The 22,826-nt window shown below is 40.4% G+C and overlaps 1 pseudogene; it reads right to left on the bottom strand.

Moving 5' to 3' along the window:
- Positions 1-4,851: 4,851 nt before the first annotated feature.
- On the bottom strand, positions 4,852-14,058 carry LOC123442371 (annotated as a pseudogene).
- Between the last annotated feature and the right edge of the window lie 8,768 nt (positions 14,059-22,826).

The raw sequence follows: 22,826 nt of genomic DNA, 5'->3' as shown, positions 1-22,826 counted from the left end.
TGGTTCGCCATGACTTTCTTGTTAGAGATATAAATAGAAGGATGATTTATAACCTGGTATTTAGTCAGGGTACTCGTGAGACTATTACTTTGCTTGCTCCTTCTTTGTTCAATCTTCATGCAGGCAGGTACATTATTATGCCCTCGGACATCTACGCATATTGGGGCTTAGCCCAACCGCAGGTGACCGTGCCCGAGCCACCACTCGAGTACCAGACGCCACTTTATCAGTGGGAGCCAGAGGAGCTCACACAACAATGGCATCCTCAGTCCACTCCGGAGTACCCCGGAGCTGGTTATTTCCCTCCATGGGAGTAGACCAACTTAGGCCAAAATCCTAAGCTTGGGGGAGTACGTGTTCTCACCGACTTTACATTCTTGCTTATGCTTTCAATTTGTTAGCCGATGTTCACACTTTGCCACTGTATCATCCATGCTAGTTTATTTTATTTTTCTCGTTTTCTTTTCGTGTGTATGTCTAGTTTGAGAAAACCCAAAAAGATTTTCTTTTCTTCCTTTGCTTGTTGGGAGCTTTCCCGTGTGGATAGTTTTCTTTTTCTTTGGGTCAAGATAGAAGATATTGGTTACAATGTTTAGTGGCTCTTGCATGCATACATGTTTAGCTTTCAAAGAGCCATATTACTTTGTCTTCTCCTTTGTGTTTGCCTGCAGATTCTAGATTTAGTCCAATGCACGAGCACACTTATTATTGTTCACATCATTCGGTCGTGCAAGTGAAAGGCAATAATGACGATATATGATGAAGTGACTGAGCCTGGAAAAGCTGGTATGAACTCGATCTATTTGTTTTTGTAAATATGACTAGCTCATCATGCCTGATTCAACATTGTTGTGAGAGAAACATGTTTGCAATGACAACTTAGAGATCATAGTTGCTTATGCCTTGCTTACTTAGCTAGGAGCTTATAATGGTTTGTCTTGGATGCCCACATGAATTTTGAGATGACTATGATGTAGTATGATAGGATGGTATCCTCCTTTGAATGATTCAAGTGGCTTGACTTGGCGCATGTTCACACATGTAGTTGAAACAAAATCAACATAGCCTCTATGATGTTCATGTTCATGGTGATTTATGTCCTACTCATGCTTGCACTCAATGTTAGTTAATCTCAATGCATTTTGATGACTGTTGTCGCTCTCTAGTTGGTCGCTTTCAGTCTTCTGATAGCCTTCACTTGTACTAAGCGGGAATACTGCTTGTGCATCCACTTCCATAAACCCAAAATTGTTCCAGATCAGTCCACCATACCTACCTATGTGCGGTATCTACCTGCCGTTCCAAGTAAATATGCATGTGCCACTCTCTAAACCTTCAAGAAATAATCTGTTTTGCATGCCCGAACCGCTCATGTGGTGACAGGGGGCTATTGGTATCTTCCATGCTAGGCGCGTTATCCTCGATATGTGTTTATTCACTATCATTCACGAGAAATGGGTCGGTAATTGGAATTCCCAGTTCCATGCTGAAATCGAAAAGATAATTGCAAACAAAACTCCCCCAGGATTGTTGTTGGTATGGACGGTACCCGATTCGGCTTGCCGTGGAGTGTGATTGATTGGTGGTGGGGGAGTCAAAACTTTACTTTTCTGTTTGGGAACCGCCTATAGCATGTGTAGCGTGGAAGATGTTGAGAACTCTTAGTCATTGCGTTGACAATGAAAGCATGCCACCCAAAATTATTATCTCTGTTTTCAAAGCTTGAGTTCTGGCACCTCTGCAAATCAATGCTTCCCTCTGCGAAGGGCCTATCTATTTATGTTCATGTTGAGTCATCCTCCTCTTCCAAAAGCACCAATTAGAGAGCACCTCTATCATTTTTATGCTTTGCTTTTAACTGTGTTGAGTATGACTGTGACTGGATCTTCTTTGCCATGAATTACAATATTTAGTCAGCCCTTGGTCTTTGAAGGTGCTCTGCATTTATGTTTTGCGGTCTCAGAAAGAGCTAGCGAGATACCATCTATTCGTACTGCTTCATGTTGTTTTGATTGAAGTGTTGACACTTGAGGCTTATTATTATTTGCTCGCTAGTTGATTATGCCATTGATATGAGTTTACCGTGAGACCTAGATGTCATTTGCTTATGTGGTTTGCTTGTGATCTTGCTGAAATTCTGGTTATGAGTTAGACATAGTTGCAACAACAAGATCAAACAGAGTTCGTCAAAGTTTTTCTTTTGTCTCTTTCAGTTTGTCAACTGAATTGCTTGAGGACAAGCAAGGCTTTAAGCTTGGGGGAGTTGATACGTCTCCGTCGTATCTACTTTTCTGAACTCTTTTGCCCTTGTTTTGGACTCTAATTTGCATGATTTGAATGGAACTAACCCGTACTAACGTTGTTTTCAGCAGAATTGCCATGATGTTATTTTTGTGCAGAAATAAAAGTTCTCAGAATGTCCTGAAAATTTATGGAGAATTTTTCAGGAATAAATGAAAAATACCTGCACAAAGATCCACCGGAGGAGGTGTGCCAGTGGGCCACAAGCCCCTGGGCCGCGACCACCCCCTGGCCGCGCCGTGAGGGCTTGTGGGGCCCACGTGGCACCACCGCCTCCAAACTGAGTTCTATTTATTTCGTCTCGCCCAGAAAAAAATCAGAGAGAAGGATTCATCGCGTTTTACGATACGGAGGCGCTGCCACCCCCTGTTCTTCATCTGGAGGGCAGATCTGGAGTCCGTTTTGGGCTCCGGAGAGGGGAAATCGTCGCCATCGTCATCATCAACCTTCCTCCATCGCCAATTCCATGATGCTCTTCATCGTTCGTGAGTAATCTCATCGTAGGCTTGCTAGATGGTGATGAGTTGGATGAGATCTATCATGTAATCGAGTTAGTTTTGACGGGGATTGATCCCTAGTATCCACTATGTTCTGAGATTGATGTTGATACTACTTTGCCATGCTTAATGCTTGTCACTAGGGCCCAAGTGCCATGATTTCAGATCTGAACCTATTATGTTGTCGCCAATATATGTGTGTTTTAGATCCTATCTTGCAAGTTGTAGTCACCTACTATGTGTTATGACCCGGCAACCCGGGAGTGACAATAGCCGAAACCACTCCCGGAGATGACCATAGTATGAGGAGTTCATGTATTCACCAAGTGTTAATGCGTTGGTCCGGTTCTTTATTAAAAGGAGAACCTTAATATCCCGTAGTTTCCATTAGGACCCCGCTGCCACGGGAGGGATGGACAATATATGTCATGCAAGTTCTTTTCCCTAAGCACGTATGACAATAGTAGACATCCGCATAAGAAAGATTTGCCTAGTAAGGATGAAATTATTGGTCTTGCTTCCATTGTTGTACCTTCTACTGATCCTTTAGAACAATATTTGCTAGACCATGAAAATGATTCACATATGCGTGAAAGAAATGAAATAGATAGAATCTTTTTCGAACTACAACCTTTGCTTAAACACAATTTGCCTATTGAAACTCTAGGAGGCCCCCCTTCACCTAAAGGTGATCATGTGTTTGAATTAAGACAATTGCCAGACACTTTGAAATATGCTTATCTTGATGATAAAAATGTTGGGTAACTTAGCAAAAATTCAAAATTTTCCTACGCCATACAAAGATCTTCCTATGGAGAAACCAGCAACGAGGGAGGGGTGAGAGCATCTTCATACCTTTGAATATCACTAAGCGGAAGCGTTGCTAGAACGCGGTTGATGGAGTTGTACTCGCTTCGATTCAGATCGCGGTGTGATTCCGATCTAGCGCCGAACCACGACACCTCCGCGTTCAACACACGTGCAGCCCGGTGACGTCTCCGGCACCTTGATCCAGCAAGGAGGAGGGAGAGGTTGGGGAAGAGCTCCGGCAGCACGACGGCGTGGTGGCAATGGAGTGACGAGGTCTCTCGACAGGGCTTCGCCAAGCACCGTGGGAGAGGAAGGAGAAGAGAAGCAGGGCTGCGCCGAGAGAGAGAATTGCGTGTCTCCAAAGGCCAAAACCCCCACTATATATAGGGGGAAGGGGAGGGAGGCACAACCCTTAGGGTTCCCAACCCTAAGGGGTGCGGCAGCCTCCCAGATGGGAGGTTGATGACCCACAAGTGTAGGGGATCTATCGTAGTCCTTTCGATAAGTAAGAGTGTCGAACCCAACGAGGAGTAGAAGGAAATGACAAGTGGTTCTCAGCAAGGTTTTCTCTGCAGACAGTGAAATTATCGGTAACAGATAGTTGTGTGATAAGATAATTCGTAACGGGTAGCAAGTAACAATAGTAACAATGGTGCAGAAAGATGGACCATTCCCTTTTGTAGCAAGGGACAAGACTGGACGAACTCTTATATAAGGTAAAGTGCTCCCGAGGACACATGGAAATTTCTGTCAAGCTAGTTTTCGTCATGTTCATATGATTGACATTCGCTACTTTGATAGTTTGATATGTGGGTGGACTGGTGCTTAGGTGTTAACCCCTCTCGCAAGCATACACAACTACGAACGAAGAATTAAAACAAAGTCTAACCATAACATTAAACTAGTGGATCCAAATCAGCCCCTTACGAAGGAACGCATAAACTAGGGTTTAAGCTTCTATCACTCCATCATCTACTTATTAGTTCCCAATGCCTTCCTCTAGGCCCAAATAATGGTGAAGTGTTATGTAGTCAACGTTCACATAACACCACTAGAGGAAAGACAACATACAATGCATCAAAATATCGAATGAATACCAAATTCACATGACTACTTATAGCAAGACTTATCCCATGTCCTCAGGAACAAACGTAACTACTCACAAAGCATAATTATGTTCATGATCAGAGAGGTATTGAATAGCATTAAGGATCTGAACATATGATCTTCCACCGAGTATAAACTACAAGGAGTAATTAACACTACTAGCAACCTTACAAGTACCAATCGGAGTCGCGAGACAGAGATTGGGTACAAGAGATGAACTAGGGTTTGGAGATGAGATGTTGATGGATATGAGTCCCCTCCGATGAGAGGAGTGTTGGTGATGATGATGGCGACGATTTCCCCCTCCGGGAGGGAAGTTTCCCTCGCAGGACGGCCCTGCCGGAGCTCTAGATTGGTTATGCTCAAGTTCCGCCTCGTGGCGGCGGCATTTCTTCTCGAAAGGTCTTCCTCGATTTTTTCTGGGACGAAACCCTCCTTATAACAGAAGATGGGAGCCGGAGGGGTAACAGGGGGCCCACGAGCCACCCAGGCGTGGCCAGGGGGGTAGGGCGCGCCTGGCAGGCTCATGACCTCCTGGTGGCCCCCCTCCAGTATTTCTTCCGCCCAATATTTTTTATATATTCCAAAATAATTCCACGCTGATTTTCATGGCTTTTGGAGTTGTGCAGAATAGGTATCTCAAACTTGCTCCCTTTTCAGCCCAGAATTCCAGCTGCCGGCATTCTCCCTCTTCATGTAAACCTTTATAAAATAAGAGAGAAAATGCATAAGTATTGTACCAAAATGTGTAATAGCTGCCCATAATGCGATAAATATCAATATAAAAGCATGATGCAAAATGGACGTATCAACTCCCCCAAGCTTAGACCTCGCTTGTCCTCAAGCGGAGGCCGAGATCAATAAATTTGCCCACATGTTTAGAGATAGAGGTGTCGATAAAATAAAATACGGACATGCAGGCATCATGATCATATTTAGAACAGCAATATCGTCATATAATCTCTTATGCTAAAGTGACAATTCCTTCACAATGTAAAGTATGGATCAAGAACCTTATTGAGAATTAACAACCAATAGTCGTTAGTCATTGAAACAATTGCAATTTATCATAACATCGGAAGGAGTCAATGAGAGCGTGTAAAGCAAATCCACATACTCAATCATCTTTTAATCTTCTACAATTGCTAAAGCTCACGCGGTACTCATGAGATCAAAGTTTCAGTTGGACACAGAGAAAGATAGGGGCTTATAGTTTCGCCTCCCAACTATTTACCTCAAAGGGTAATGTCAACAATAATAATTCATGACTACTTACTTCCAAGTTGATATATGAATATAGATCTTTCCCTAGCACATGACGCTAGCCAAGATAATGGCGAAATAAGGAATTGGTGTCAATCACCATGACTCTTTTAAAGATAAAAAGTAAAGGTACAAGATATGCCCTTCGCAGAGGGAAGCAGAGGTTGTCATGCGCTTTTGGGGTTTGGATGTGTGATCTCTTAGTATGAAGGAACGTCACTTTATATTGCCTCCTGTGATAAAGAACTTTATTATGTAGTCTGTCGCTTTTATGTCTTCCTCATCACAGGTTCGTACAAAGCTTATTTTCCACAGACTAATAGATCGTACATATTTAGGGAGCAAATTTTTTTATTGCTTGCACCGATGACAACTTACTTGAGGGATCTTATTCAATCCATAGGTAGGTGCGGTGGACTCTCATGGCAAAACTGGGTTGAGGGTTAATGGATGCACACGTAGTATCTCTACTTAGTGCAGAAGTTTTGGCTGATATGAGGTGGAAGCAAGCATCACATGCTAAGGGATCTCTAGTCATATAACATTGTTCGGAACCAAGCAAACATAATTCATTATGTTGTCTTCCTTGTCCAACATCTACTTCTTAGCATGTAATAGTTTAATGAGTGTTCACTATCATAGACGGTGTCAAAGATGATATATTTATATGTGAACCTCTCTTTCTTTATTAGTTCCTATTAATTGCAACAATGACCAAGGTCTACGTTTGTCCACCCACAACAAGTTTCAATCAACATTCTTTTTATTTGTGAAGCCATCACTTCCCATAAGATCATTACATGATCTTTCATGCTTTTGTTCTTTTATTATTCTTTTCTTTAGATCATGGCATGAAGCAAGGCCCTTAACTAAAACACTCCTTATTATATAACTGACGAACTCAATTACATAGGGGGTAACATAAAGAAAAACTCAAGCCTAGATCCTACTAAGAACTTTATTCTACTAGATAAAGACATTACCAAAAAGATAGAACTAAGATAAAGGTAAAGGCAAAAGATGTGAAGGTGATACGATACCGGGGCAACTCCCCCAAGCTTCGCACAACCAAGGGGAGTGCCCATACCCGTGTTTAATTGTCTTCCTTCGGGGTGATGGTGATGAAGAAATCCTACCTTTTAGTTCCAAGAGGGCCATCAATCTTCGATTTATATTTTGGAAATCTGTGATTCGTTTCTCCAGCAAAATAACTTCACGGGTGAGATAAGTATTGCGAACACGAGTTATTTCACATAACCTCAAGAGTTCGATCAAGGATGGAGATAGCAGGTGGAGGTAGGGTTGGAGGAAATCCTCTTCCTTAGATTCTTCCTTGTTGAGCAAAGATTGCCCTTCGTCCGACGCCGGATTTTCCTCCTTAGTCTTGCCCTTGGTTTCTTCCAGCTCCTCCTCCTTAACCTCCGTGAATTCCACCCTTTTCAAATAAGAATTTACTTCTTCATAGACTTGAGGGAAATCATTCTCCCTGACAGATTACTGAGACGACATCCTTGCCCTAAATCCGCTCCTGAAACAGGCTCGAAACAGAAACAGAGGATATTTGCATGATACGAGGGTCAGACCTTTCGGAAGATTATGTAATGAATTTTTACCGACCAAAAGGAGTATTCCACAAGAAAACGGAGTCCGGGAGGCACACGAGGTGCTCACGAGTCCCCCAGGCGCGCCCAGGGGGTAGGGCGCGCCTGGCAGACTTGTCACCTCCTCGTGCGCTTTCGGACTACTTCAAAATTTTCTATTTTTCTAAAAATTCTAAAACGGAGAAAAATTGCTATTGGAAAAGTTTTGGAGTCGGTTTACTTACTGAATCACATACCTCTTCATTTTTGGAGTCTGAAACAAGCTGGTAAATAAACCTTATGTACTCCTCCGGAGTTATGGTATTAATAATATTGCTTTCAACATTTATGGGAGTACCTGAGATATAATGCTTGATTCTTTGCCCATTTACAACTTACAGATAATTACCTTCCGCGTTGTTGATTTTGATGGCGCCGGAACGATACATTTCTTCGACAATGTAAGGACCTTCCCATTTAGAGAGAAGCTTGCCTGCAAAAAATCTCAAACGAGAATTGTATAGCAAGACATAATCACCTACATTGAACTCACATTTTTGTATCCTTTTATCATGCCACGTCTTAACTTTTTCTTCAAACAACTTGGCATTTTCATATGCCTGGGTTCTCCATTCATCAAGTGAGCTAATATCAAATAACCTCTTCTCACCAGCAAGTTTGAAATCAAAGTTGAGCTCTTTGATTGCCCAATAAGCCTTATGCTCTAGGTCAAGAGGTTAATGACATGCTTTACCGTAAACCATTTTATACGGAGACATGCCAATGGGATTCTTATAAGCATTTCTATAAGCCCACAGTGCATCATCAATTTCTTAGATCAATTCTTTCTAGACCTATTGACAGTCTTTTGCAGAATTAATTTAATTTGTCTATTACTCAACTCTACTTGACCACTAGACTGAGGATGATAAGGAGATGCAATTCTATGATTGACATCATACTTAGCAAGCATTTTACGGAAAGCACCATGAATAAAATGTGAACCACCATCAGTCATTAAATATCTAGGGACTCCAATATGGGAAAAATGACTTCTTTAAGCATCTTAATAGATGTGTTATGATCAGCACTACTAGTTGGAATAGCTTCTACCCACTTAGTAACGTAATCAACAGCAACTAGAATATGAGTATACCCGTTGGACTTTGGAAAAGGTCCCATATAATAAAACCCCCAAACATCTAACGGTTCAATAACAAGTGAATAATTCATAGGCATTTCCTGACGTTTACTAATATTACCTATTCTTTGACATTCATCACAAGACAAGACAAACTTACGAGCATCTTTGAAGAGAGTGGGCCAATAAAACCGGATTGCAATACCTTGTGTGCAGTTCTATCTCCTGCATGGTGTCCCCCGTAAGCCTCGGAGTGACACTTATGTAGGATCTATCCCTGTTCATGCTCAGGTACACACCGTCTAATAACACTATCTACTCCTTCTTTATAAAGGTGAGGATCATCCCAAAAGTAATGTCTCAAATCATAAAAGAACTTTTTCTTTTGTTGGTATGTGAAACTAGGTGCTATATATTTAGCAATAATATAATTAGCATAATCAGCATACCAAGGTGTACTACGTGAAGCATTGATGACATTCAATTGTTCATCAGGAAAGCTATCATCGATAGGTTGTGGGTCATCAAGAACATTCTCTAACCTAGACAAGTTATCTGCTACAGGGTTCTCTGCACCCTTCCTATCAACAATATGGAAATCAAATTCTTGTAGCAAGAGAACCCATCTAATAAGTCTAGGTTTAGCGTCTTTCTTTTCCATGAGATATTTAATCGCAGCGTGATCAGTGTGAATAGTAACTTTGGAATCAACAATATAAGATCTGAACTTATCACATGAAAACACAACTCCCAAAAATTCTTTGTCAGTGGTTGCGTAGTTTCTTTGGGCACTGTCTAGAGTTTTACTAGCATAGTGAATAACATTTAATTTCTTATCAACTCTTTGTCCTAAAACAACACCAACATCATAATCACTAGCATCAAACATAATTTCGAAAGGTAGGTTCCAATCAAGTGGTTGAACAATAGGTGCAGTTATCAAGGCCTTCTTAAGTATTTCAAATGCTTCTTCACAATCATGATAAAAAACAAATGGAATATATTTTTGCAAGAGATTGGTGAGAGGCCTAGAAATCTTAGCGAAGTCTTTAATGAACATTCTATGGAAACCAACATGACCTAGGAAACTTCTTATACCTTTAATGTCTCTAGGGCATGTCATTTTCTCGATCGCATCAACTTTAGTGTTATCGACTTCAATACCTCTTTCAGAAATTTTATGTCCTAAGACGATGCCTTCATTAACCATAAAGTGGCACTTCTCCCAATTCAAGACAAGATTAGTATCTTTACATCTCTGCGAAACTCGATCAAGGTTGCTCAAGTAATCATCAAAAGAAGATCCGTAAACACAGAAATCATCCATGAAAACCTCAATAATCTTTTCAAAAAAGTCAGAGAATATGGCCATCATACATCTTTGAAAGGTAGCAGGTGCATTACGTAAACCAAAAGGCATACGTCTATAAGCAAAGGTACCGAAAGGGCAAGTAAAAGTGGTTTTCTCCTGATCAGATTGTTCAATAGGTATTTGGGAGAAACCAGAATAACCATTTAGAAAGCAAAAGTGTGTGTTTAGACAATTTTTCTAGCATTTGGTCAATAAAAGGTAAAGGGTAATGATCTTTCCTAGTGGCTTTATTTAATTTCCTAAAATCAATTACCATCCTATAGCCAGTAACAATTCTCTGTGGAATCAATTCATCTTTATCATTAGGGACAACGGTAATGCCTCCCTTCTTCGGGACACAATGCACCGGACTTACCCAATCACTATGAGCAACATGATAGATAATACCTGCTTCCAGGAGCTTTAGTATTTCTTTTCTTACCACCTCTTTCATCTTAGGATTTAATCTTCGTTGATGATCGGCAACTGGTTTGGAATCAGGATCAGTTTTAATTTTATGCTGGCATAGATTGGGACTAATGCCCTTAAGATCATCAAGAGTATATCCAATAGCAGCACGGTGCGTCCTCAGAGTTTTCAATAATTTCTTTTCTTCATGCTCTGAAAGGTTAACACTAATAATAACATGATATATCTCTTTTTCATCAAGATAAGAACACTTAAGAGTATCAGGTAATTGTTTAAGCTCAAACACATGATCACCCTTTGGTGGGGGTGGATCTCCAAGTAATTCAACAGGCAAATTATGCTTAAGGATAGGATGTTGTTCAAAGATAACTCTATCTATCTCATTCCTTTGATCCATATGCATACCATTTTCATGTTCAAGCAAGTATTGCTCTAAAGGATCAGTAGGAGGCACAACAATAGAAGCAAGAGCAATAATTTCATCCTTACTAGACAATTCTTTTTCATGAGGTTGTCTACCAAACTTAGAAAAATTAAATTCATGTGACACACCTTCAAAGCCAATAATAACAGTTTGTTTCTCACAATCAATCTGAGCATTAACAGTATTGAAGAAAGATCTACCAAATATGATGGGACAAAAGTTATCTTGTGTGGTAGCAAGAACGAGAAAATCAGTAGGAGACTTAGTTTTACCACACAAGACTTCGACATCTCTCACAATTCCCATTGGGCAGATAGTATCTCTATTAGCAAGTTGAATAGTAACATCAATAAATTCCATCTCGACAGGTGCAATACCATCTTTAATTTCATTATATAAATATCGAGGTATTGCACTAACACTAGCACCCATGTGGCATAAACCATGATAACAATGATCTCCTATCTTAACAGAAACAACAGGCATACTAACAGCAGGTTTATGTTTGTCTCTAGCATGAGGTTTAGCAATTCTAGCATCATCTTCACAGAATTGAATAACATGCCCATCAATATTATTGGCCAAGAGATCTTTAATAATAGTAATGCTAGGTTCAACTTTAATTTGCTCAGGGGTGTAGGTGTTCTAATGTAGCACTTACGTATCATAGTTGAAGCTTTAGCATGATCCTTTATTCTAACAGGGAAAGGTGGTTTCTCAATGTAAGCACTAGGAACAATAGAATCATTATAAGCAATGACTTTCCTTTCAACTGGATTGGGTTTAACTACATTGACTTCTATGGGAGGATGATATTTAAACCACACCTCCTTAGGGAGATTAGTATGAGTAGTAAATGATTCACATAATGAAGCTACTATCTCAGAGTCAAGTCCATATTTAGCGCTAAAATCACGAAAAGTATTTGTTTCAGCGAAAGATTTAACGCAATCGAACTTAAGATTCATACCTGACTCCTTACCTTCATCAAACTCCCAATCTTCAGAGTTGCGTTTAATTATTTCCAATAAATCCCATTTGAAGTCAATATCTCTCTTCATAAAAGAACCGGTACAAGAAGTGTCAAGCATGGTGCGATTATCATGAGAAAGCCGAGCATAGAAGTTTTGAATAATAATTTCTCTCGAGAGCTCATGGTTGGGGCATGAATATAACATTGACTTAAGCCTCCCCCAAGCTTGAGCGATACTTTCTCTATCATGAGGCCAAAAATTATATATATAATTCCGATCACGATGTACCAAATGCATAGGATAAAACTTTTGATGAAATTCCAATTTCAATCGGTTGTAGTTCCATGATCCAGTATCATCACATAGCCTATACCATGTCAATGCTTTATCCCTCAAAGATAAGGGAAAGACCTTCTTCTTGACCTCATCCTCGGGAAAACCTGCAAGCTTAAATAAACTACAAACTTCATCTACATAGATTAGATGTAAGTCGGGATGTGATGTTCCATCTCCTGTAAAAGGATTAGCCAACAGTTTCTCTAGCATACCTGAAGGAATTCCATAATAAATATTTTCAGTAGGTGCAGTAGGTTGAGGAGCAACTATTTGTGCTTCCGGTTGAGGTGAAGATACCTCGAACAAGCTCCTCAAAGGATTAGTTTCCATAGTGACAAGTGACAATAAATTTCAGCACACTATATAAATGTTTCCTTACCAATTTCCACTTACCAAAGGCGCTTCACTCCCTGGAAACGGCGCCAGAAAAGAGTCTTGATGACCCACAAGTGTAGGGGATCTATCGTAGTCCTTTCGATAAGTAAGGGTGTCGAACCCAACGAGGAGTAGAAGGAAATGACAAGTGGTTCTCAGCAAGGTATTCTCTGCAGGCACTGAAATTATCGGTAACCGATAGTTGTGTGATAAGATAATTCGTAACGGGTAGCAAGTAACAAGAGTAACAATGGTGCACCAAGATGGCCCAATCCCTTTTGTAGCAAGGGCCAAGCCTGGACGAACTCATATGTAAGGTAAAGCGCTCCCGAGGACACATGGGAATTTCTGTCAAGCTAGTTTTCGTCATGTTCATATGATTCGTGTTCGCTATTTTGATAGTTTAATGTGTGGGTGGACCGGTGCTTAGGTGCTGTCCTTACTTGGACAAACATCCCACTTATGATTAACCCCTCTCGCAAGTATCCACAACTACGAAAGAAGAATTAAGACAAAGTCTAACCATAGCATTAGACTAGTGGATCCAAATCAGCCCCTTACGAAGGAACGCATAAACTAGGGTTTAAGCTTCTATCACTCTAGCAACCCATCATCTACTTATTACTTACAAATGCCTTCCTCTAGGCCAAAATAATGGTGAAGTGTTATGTAGTCGACATTCACATAACACCACTAGAGGAAAGACAACATACACCGCATCAAAATATCGAACGAATACCAAATTCACATGACTACTTATAGCAAGACTTATCCCATGTCCTCAGGAACAAACATAACTACTCACAAAGCATAATTTGTTCATGATCAGAGAGGTATTGAATAGCATTAAGGATCTGAACATATGATCTTCCACCGAGTAAGCCAACTAGCATCAACTACAAGGAGTAATTAACACTACCAACAACCTTACAAGTACCAATCGGAGTCGCGAGACGGAGATTGGGTACAAGAGATGAACTAGGGTTTGGAGATGAGATGGTGCTGATGAAGATGTTGATGGAGATGAGTCCCCTCCAATGAGAGGAGTGTTGGTGATGACGATGGCGATGATTCCCCCCTTTGGGAGGGAAGTTTCCCCGGCAAGATGGCCGTGCCAGAGCTCTAGATTGGTTCTGCTCAAGTTCCGCCTCGTGGCGGCGGTGTTTCTTCCCGAAAGCTCTCCCTCGATTTTTTCTGGGACGAAACCCTCCTTATAGCACAAGATGGGAGCCGAAGGGGTAATAAGGGGCCCACGAGCTACCCACGCGCGACCAGGGGGTAGGGCGCCCCTGGTAGGCTTGTGACCTCCTGGTGGCCCCCCTCCAGTATGTTTTCCACCCAATATTTTTTATATATTCCAAAATAATTCCTTGCTGATTTTCATGGCTTTTGGAGTTGTGCAGAATAGGTATCTCAAACTTGCTCCCTTTTCAGCCCAGAATTCCAGCTACCGACATTCTCCCTCTTCATGTAAACCTTTATAAAATAAGAGAGAAAAGGCATACGTATTGTACTAAAATGTGTAATAGCAGCCTGATGACCCACAAGTGTAGGGGATCTATCGTAGGACTTTCGATAAGTAAGAGTGTGGAACCCAACGAGGCGCAGAAGGAACTCACAAGTGGTTTCCAGCAAGGTATTCTGTGCAGGCACTGAAATTATCGGTAACAGATAGTTGTGTGATAAGATACTTCATAGCGAGTAGCAAGTAACAATAGTAACAAAGGTGCGGCAAGGTGGCCCAATCCCTTTTGTAGCAAGGGACAAGCTTGGACGAACTCTTATATGAGGTGAAGTGCTACCTCTTGAGCTTGCGTTGGTTTTTCCCTTGAAGAGGAAAGGGTGATGCAACACAGTAGCAGTAAGTATTTCCCTCAGTTTTGAGAACCAAGGTATCAATCCAGTAGAAGAATCAAGCCAAGTGTCCAGAGTACCTGCACAAACACAAATAAGCTTGCACCCAACGCTATAAAGGGGTTGTCAATCCCTTCAAGATTGATTGCAAAGTGAGATCTGAAGGCGAAAAGTGCAACGAAGTAAAAGTGTAAGGCTGAAAATATGGTGTGAAGTAGACCCGGGGGGCCATAGTGTTCACTAGAGGCTTCTCTCAAAATAGCAAATTGTAACATCGCAAAATTATAAATTTCGGAATGTTAATATAATTATTAGATTTTTTGTTTGTTTGCCTGAGTGATTGAAACTTGTGTGAAATCTGAAACTTTTCAAAACTTTTGAATGAGAGGGAATAAAATGACTTTCCCCTTCTTCGGGAATTCAAATTCAATCATTTAAAAGCAAAGAGAGAAGATGACATGACTTCTTCAACTATAAAGAATTTGAACGGAGTTTGCATTTGAATCCTTTCAAATATTTGCCCTTGCTTCTATATTTTCTTCCCCGAGAAATACCCCAAAAATAATTCTTGCCAAGCAAGAAAGAGAGGAGGAACATGACCCTCCAAACCGGGGATATTCCTTTGAAATATCTGGACCATAAAACCCAAGGTTTATTTGAAAAATATTTGCAAAAAGAAAATAAACCAATTTAGGGATTTTCTAAAAAACAGTTTTTTTGAAGTATTTATTTTGGTAGTGGAAAAATGCCCATTTTTTTGGATTTATTTTTCTGAAAATTTTAATATATTATACCCCTATATTCCAAGGATATTCTATTTCCTTTTAATCGTATTAATTCCTGTTGTAATAAAAAGGGAAAGATATCTCTTATTTTTTAGGAATGTACTTGGGCCACGTTAGGAAACCAATGTGGCCCAATCCCACCTTCTTCTTCATCCTCACCACCTTCCTTGTGTGGCCACGGCAGAAGCTTCCGAGAAAGCTTCCCTCCCCCGATTCGCGGGCTACACTTCCATTACGAGCCTCCCACCACCCCTATAAGAACGCCCCTCCTCTCCTCGTTCCATTTTCCCCATCACCTCGCCTTCTCCCTGCTCGTAGCCACGGCGCCACCATCCTCATCTTCCTGTCAAGAACGGAGTACAGTAGGTCTCGTGGCGTTTCCCCATCACCCCTGCCGAGCCTCTCCAGCGCCCCACCCCCTGCCGTGCTACTCCTCCGCCGTTCCCCCTCCCAGCCGGCGACCTCCCCACCTCACCGGAGCAGCTACCTCGCCGGAGTTCTTCCTCTCTGTCACCCATGGTGAGATTCACGAAATCCCGTATTGCAGTTTTTTCAGAAAATTGCAATCTTAGAAAATTCATATCTATTAGTCTATAACTCCGAATTAGGTGATTCTTTTTGCCTTGGATCAAAAATTTTATGTACTTTCTGCAGATATATAATTTGTCTATGTTTAGATTTAGAAAAAGTGAGTTAGATCAGATTTCAATTAAAGATTGTTTTGCTTATTTCAGGAGTTTAAAAATAGGTTTTAATTTGATTCTTTTTGCTGCTGCTTCTTATTGATCATATCTTTCAGTAGTTTAAGTTTCAATTTTTTTAAAATATTTTTAATTGGGTTTTTTACCAAAACAGATTCTGTTTTAGTTCTTTTAGGATTATAGCTATTTGTTTTTCTATATTTGTTTTTAAATTAGTTTCTTTTATATTTGAGAAAGTTTATATTTGGTTTTATGTTAGATAACAGTAGGTTTGCAACAAGTTTTGAGTTTTATTTTTATATGTTGTCAAGAAATCAATTCTAGTTCTCTAATAACTTGCAATTGGTTTCTCCACGGTTTCAAATCCCGTTTGGAAATACTTTCAAATAGTTTTGTGAAAAAAATACTTTATTTTATCTTAGTTAAATTTATATCTTAGTTCCCTGTTATTTAAGTATTTTATTTTCCGTTAGACAAAAACTATTTAGTGTTGATGTAGTAGAAGACTCCCTAGTTTTATTTGAAGTTTCTTTCGGATTCTTTTTCGCTCTCTCTTTTGTTTTGATTGCTAGAATGATTGCTAGTATGAGTGCTTATGTGAATGATATGTTTGTTATATAGATTTCATCGGAGAGTGACGAGTAGTCTATCAAGTTATTTCTCGAGAAATTCTTCTTCGTCAACATCGCCAGGCAAGTCATTTGATCATGTAACACCTATGTTTTATGCATCGTAGTTCTACCATCCTATGCCCAATTGCATGCTGAGTAGGTACTTGGAAATTATGGTTACATATTGTAGTATCATGTGGTAGGCACCGAACAACCCCGTTACTTGGCCCGGGACGACAAATTCCATATTGCTATGCTTGAGTAGACGGGATTCTGGTTGAGAGTTTACCACGAGTGATGCGAGAATAATTTAATAACCAAGACCGGTTAAGTCAAGACTTTTCAAGACCTCGTGATGCAATGCAACTCTGGGTGAAGGACGGTTGATCGGCTCCCTGGAGAACCCAGTGGATGACCCGGGATGCTGGAGAGGCCATGACATCCCACGGAAAGCTTCACCCAGGCTCAAAGAGACGGTCGGATATTTTCAAGACCCAAGGCTTACCTGCACAGTCACAAGTCATTATGGGCTCTGGCTTGGTTGGACAACGCGGCGACTCTGGACAGGCGGTGCTAGCAGATGTAGAAGAACGGTAGGAATGGATGGGCACCGACAGGGATTCAGAGGGACCCGTTGAAAGACCATGTTTTGATCATCCGGTCTTCAAACACCCTGAAGTGCGAGGACATACACGGAGGCGATCAAATCTTGTGGGGAACGTGTGCAAAACTCTGTAGAGTACTCAAACCTAATCGATTAGCCGTGTCCACGGTCATGGACAACTTGAGCCAAAGGAACTGAAGTTATCTGAAATTCTCAACACAAATAATAATATTGATGTGGGAATTATTGACAACATGGGTACGAGAATTGGTTGGTGGAACCATCTCGTTAACAACCAACAATGTAGTAACATTTTGCTTTTAGCCCTCTCTTGATGTAGGAGAAAACTTGCTTTTCGCTAAAAACTTATAGCCCCACCTGCCATATATGCATATAGTATAGATGATATTTTACCCCCTCTCATATGTGACTTGCCGGCATATTCAATATGCTGACCTACACGGCTGCAACGTCTTATGTTGCAGATATTTTTCTTCGACGAGTAAGAGTACGATTCAGGGTTACGGTCTACACTCAACTTGCCGTTGGTGTTTATTGGGACTCCACTCCCTTGGCTGCTTCCGCTGAAATATTTAAGGTATATATCAGTTTTACGCTATTTACATGTGATTGCACTTTGATATATACATTGATGTACTGTGTGTGCCAGCATACTGATCCAGGGATGGCACAGATACAGAGAGGCTTGACTCGTTTTGAGTCTGGTCGCTACAGAAATGGTATCAGAGCACATGTTGACTGTAGGACGTGACCCTAGAAACTGGAAACTTCTTAGGAGAGGATCTCTCAAAAATCTTATTTTCGAGAACACCTTTTACTTCTCATCTCTTCTGATTTCGTCAAATGTTCTCTCTCACCTCAAATAGTTATACAATCCCCTTACCCCTTTGACCTCATGAAGAATCAACGGAGTCCCACTTCAAAGTAAAGAGGATTTCACCATGCGTTTGAAGAATTGAAGCTACACCAACAGTAGACTCCCAAGACCCGAAGAACTCGAAGACCCTGAAGTGTTCGAATATTTATATGACCATTAGAAGTCCAAACCCCTGTTATATACCCACTTTAGTTACGATGATTTGTGAGCCGTCATTATCGTGTGTTTTTCCGACGGCCACAAATAAAACCTATTCTCAAAAATATTGTTTGTATTGTGTGTATCTCCCTCCCTCTCTTCCCGTCTCATCCCCAAAACCTCAACCCTACCAGATGGAGTATGAAGCTGGACTTGTAGTCTCTGGACCAATGACCCAGCTGGAAGCTGAGATATGGATTCAAAACATGGAGAACCACTTCGGGAGCAACTTGATCTCAAGGAAGTATGAAGTGGAACACGCTCTTCAGTACTTTACACAAAGTGCTGCAATCTGGTGGAAAATGCATCATGCCATACAAGTATTTAGTGGAGCAGAAACCTGGGACGAATTCAAGAAGACTTTGTTAAGATCCCGTCTTATTCAGAAGTGCTATGATAATCCGAAGGAGAAGACTGGTGCATGCAAGATCTGTGGAGAAATAGGACACACTCAGGAAGAACACAAGCATGGATGCACTCATTGTGAAGAAAATCACCCAGCTGAGGAGTGCCCAAGTAGTCAGGTGACTTGTTTCCTTTGTGAAGGAACCACCCACTTCCCAGCTCAGTGTCACATTTACCCCGAGGTAGAACAAGTTGTCTAGCAGCAGAAAGAAGCAATGAAGGAAACACTCAAGAAGAAGATTCTAGAAGAGCCGGTGATGAACGAAAATATTGAAGACCCTGATGGACAAGGTGTGACCAGATTTTTCTCCAATGCATGCTACTCATGTGGAGAAGAAGGACATTATTCACAGGATTGCACGAAGGGAAGCCAAGGGTATCTGGGAAACTTCTCGACGGAAAAAGTGGAGTTTGATCCACTTGAGATAGAAGAACTGGCCAAAATGAAGGAGTCCGGAAAGAAGAAAAAATACCCTCGGAAGAGCCAAATCTCTGCAGATATAGACCTGAGTCATGTCAGATGTTACAAGTGTATGGAATTTGGCCACCACAAATACATGTGCTCAGGAAGGAAGCCGGAAATCCAAGGAGCAAAAGCAAAAGCTAAGAAGCCTCGAGACTTGTCAGAACTCATTTGCTTTCGTTGCAAGGAAGCAGGACATTTTGCTAGCGATTGTCCGCAAAGGAAGAAAGCTAGAATGGAGTAGTTAAGTTTTGACCAGGGCAATAAGTGTGATCCGAAGCACTCTTGTTTTTCATTGAGATCATGGAGTGAAATTTTTGTAACAGAAGTCCCTGAGATTGTAATAACATCATGAATAAATGGAATTTATTGTCTCATGATTGTCTATGTTGAAACTGTATGCGTTGTTTCTCATCGAACAAAGATCTCTGAACATTATGCGGATATGAGAAAATATGGTCTATGCAGGCATGAGTATAATTCATTTAAGTGTGGTAGTAATCGGTAAACCCACAGGATCCACTGAGTAGGAATGTACCAGGAATACCTGAGTGAAGTACGTGCGGAGATGATAGAGATAAAGCTCATGACCACCATGATGAAGCAAAAGATGGATGATTTCAAGGAGCACATTGGAAAGTTCCAGTGGAACTAAAGTACCTCCAAGAGAGATGAATGAATAATGTTGGCAGAAATGCTCGACCATACCGAACAATGTGGATGGCAGCATTTGTAATAAATTACTTTTGAGTTGGAATTTTGAAGAAAGCAAGGATGAAATAAAGGATTGATTATGAAATGAATATGATTTATGATGGATCAGCAAACGTTTTCTTAGGAACATACGAAAGCCAGAGAATTGTGAAGATACGATAGATGTTTTGTTCAGCTTGCAGAACCAATGGATTATCCGAACTTCGTTCGTGGACAAGAGAAATTCTGCAACGCTTGTGAGGATGCCCAAGTGTTAGAATGCGAGATTAGCTAAACCTTATACAGAGAAATGATTTGGGTGCAGAATGGATTGATCACCATGACGACTTACTCTTATCATTTATCTTGCTATTCGGAATGGTAAATCTGAGAGACTTACCCACATAGAGAGACGACGTTCTTTGAAGCTTTTGTTTAAGCCTTAGAATGGTATGATGAAAGCCCATGTACATGGCACTTGTTTTCACGCGTAGGAAATTTTACGGTGAGAATGAAACCAAGACCCCTCTCTCTGCAGGATAACCACAAATGGTAGACCACCATGAGAATCATCGGTAGGTTATTTAGAATTGATCACGAGACTGTCAGTTAAGAAGACCCAGTGACGGAAGAAGCTTATATCAACAGAAGAACCCTTGATTTTGATGGAAACATTATGAATATAATGGAAGAGCTTCACCAAAGTAGTTACAATGAAGAATGTGAGGAGTCAGATGCCATGATCCCAGAGGATTGTTAATAATTTGAGGGACCGGTAACTCTCATTTTAAGTGTGGTAGCACCCCACTTTGCAGGAGATTGGAATTGTTAGAAGACCCCAAACCCTAACCTTTCTTTCTAGCCTCTTCGAATCTCGAGGACGAGATTCATTTTAAGTGTGGTAGTTTTGTAACATCCCAAAATTATAAATTTTGGAATGTTAATATAATTATTAGATTGTTTGTTTGTTTTCCTGAGTGATTGAAACTTGTGTGAAATCTGAAACTTTTCAAAACTTTTGAATGAGAGGGAATAAAATGACTTTCCCCTTCTCCGGGAATTCAAATTCAATCATTTAAAAGCAAAGAGAGAAGATGACATGACTTCTTCAACTATAAAGAATTTGAACGGAGTTTGCATTTGAATCCTTTCAAATATTTGCCCTTGCTTCTATATTTTCTTCCCCGAGAAATATCCCAAAAATAATTCTTGCCAAGCAAGAAAGAGAGGAGGAACATGACCCTCCAAACCGGGGATATTCCTTTGAAACATCTGGACCATAAAACCCAAGGTTTATTTGAAAAATATTTGCAAAAAGAAAATAAACCAATTTAGGGATTTTCTAAAAAACATTTTTTTTGAAGTATTTATTTTGGTAGTGGAAAAATGCCCATTTTTTTGGATTTATTTTTCTGAAAATTTTAATATATTATACCCCTATATTCCGAGGATATTCTATTTCCTTTTAATCGTATTAATTCCTGTTGTAATAAAAAGGGAAAGATATCTCTTATTTTAGGAATGTACTTGGGCCACGTGAGGAAACCAATCTGGCCCAATCCCACCTTCTTCTTCATCCTCACGAGCTTCCTTGTGTGGCCATGGCAGAAGCTTCCCAGGAAGATTCCCTCCCCCGATTCGCGGGCTACACTTCCTTCCCGAGCCTCCCACCACCCCTATAAGAACGCCCCTCCTCTCCTCGTTCCATTTTCCCCATCACCTCGCCTTCTCCCTGCTCGTAGCCACGGCGCCACCATCCTCATCTTCTTGTCAAGAACGGAGTACAGTAGGTTTCGTGGCGCTTCCCCATCACCCCTGCTGAGCCTCTCCAGCCTAAACCCTAAACCCTAAACCCTAAACCCTAACCCACCCCCTGCCGTGCTACTCCTCCGCCGTTCCCCCTCCCCGCCGGCGACCTCCCCACCTCGCCGGAGCAGCTACCTCGCCGGAGTTCTTCCTCTCTGTCACCCATGGTGAGATTCACGAAATCCCGTATTGCAGTTTTTTCAGAAAATTCCAATTTTAGAAAATTCATATCTATTAGTCTATAACTCCGAATTAGGTGATTCTTTTTGAGTTGGATCACAAATTTTATGTACTTTCTGTAGATGTATAATTTGTCTATGTTTGGATTTATAAAAATTGAGTTAGATCAGATTTCAATTAAATCTTGTTTTGCTTATTTCAGGAGTTTAAAAATAGTTTTTAATTTGATTCTTTTTGCTGATCATATATTTCAGTAGTTTAAGTTTCAATTTTTTTAAAATATTTTTAATTGGGTTTTTTACCAAAACAGATTCTGTTTTAGTTCTTTTAGGATTATAGCTATTTCTTTTTCTATATTTGTTTTTAAACTAGTTTCTTTTATATTTGAGAAAGTTTATATTTGGTTTTCTGTTAGAAAACAGTTGGTTTGCAACAAGTTTTGATTTTTATTTTTATATGTTGTCAAGAAATCAATTCTAGTTCTCTAATAACTTGCAATTGGTTTCTCCACGGTTTCAAATCCCGTTTGGAAATACTTTCAAATAGTTTTGTGAAAAAAATACTTTATTTTATCTTAGTTAAATTTATATCTTAGTTCCCTGTTATTTAAGTATTTTATTTTCCGTTAGACAAAAACTATTTAGTGTTGATGTAGTAGAAGACTCCCTAGTTTTATTTGAAGTTTCTTTCGGATTCTTTTTCGCTCTCTCTTTTGTTTTGATTGCTAGAATGATTGCTAGTATGAGTGCTTATGTGAATGATATGTTTGTTATATATATTTCATCAGAGAGTGACGAGTAGTCTATCAAGTTATTTCTCGAGAAATTCTTCTTCGTCAACATCGCCAGGCAAGTCATTTGATCATGTATCACCTATGTTTTATGCATCGTAGTTCTACCATCCTATGCCCAATTGCATGCTGAGTAGGTACTTGGAAATTATGGTTACATATTGTAGTATCATGTGGTAGGCACCGAACAACCCCGTTACTTGGCCCGGGACGACAAATTTCATATTGCTATGCTTGAGTAGACGGGATT

This window comes from Hordeum vulgare, chromosome 3H (assembly GCF_904849725.1).
Source record: "Hordeum vulgare subsp. vulgare chromosome 3H, MorexV3_pseudomolecules_assembly, whole genome shotgun sequence".
NCBI classification, from domain to species: Eukaryota; Viridiplantae; Streptophyta; class Magnoliopsida; order Poales; family Poaceae; genus Hordeum; species Hordeum vulgare.
The sequence above is the reverse complement of the archived record's forward strand: the minus strand, read 5'-3'. Positions and strand labels throughout refer to the sequence as shown.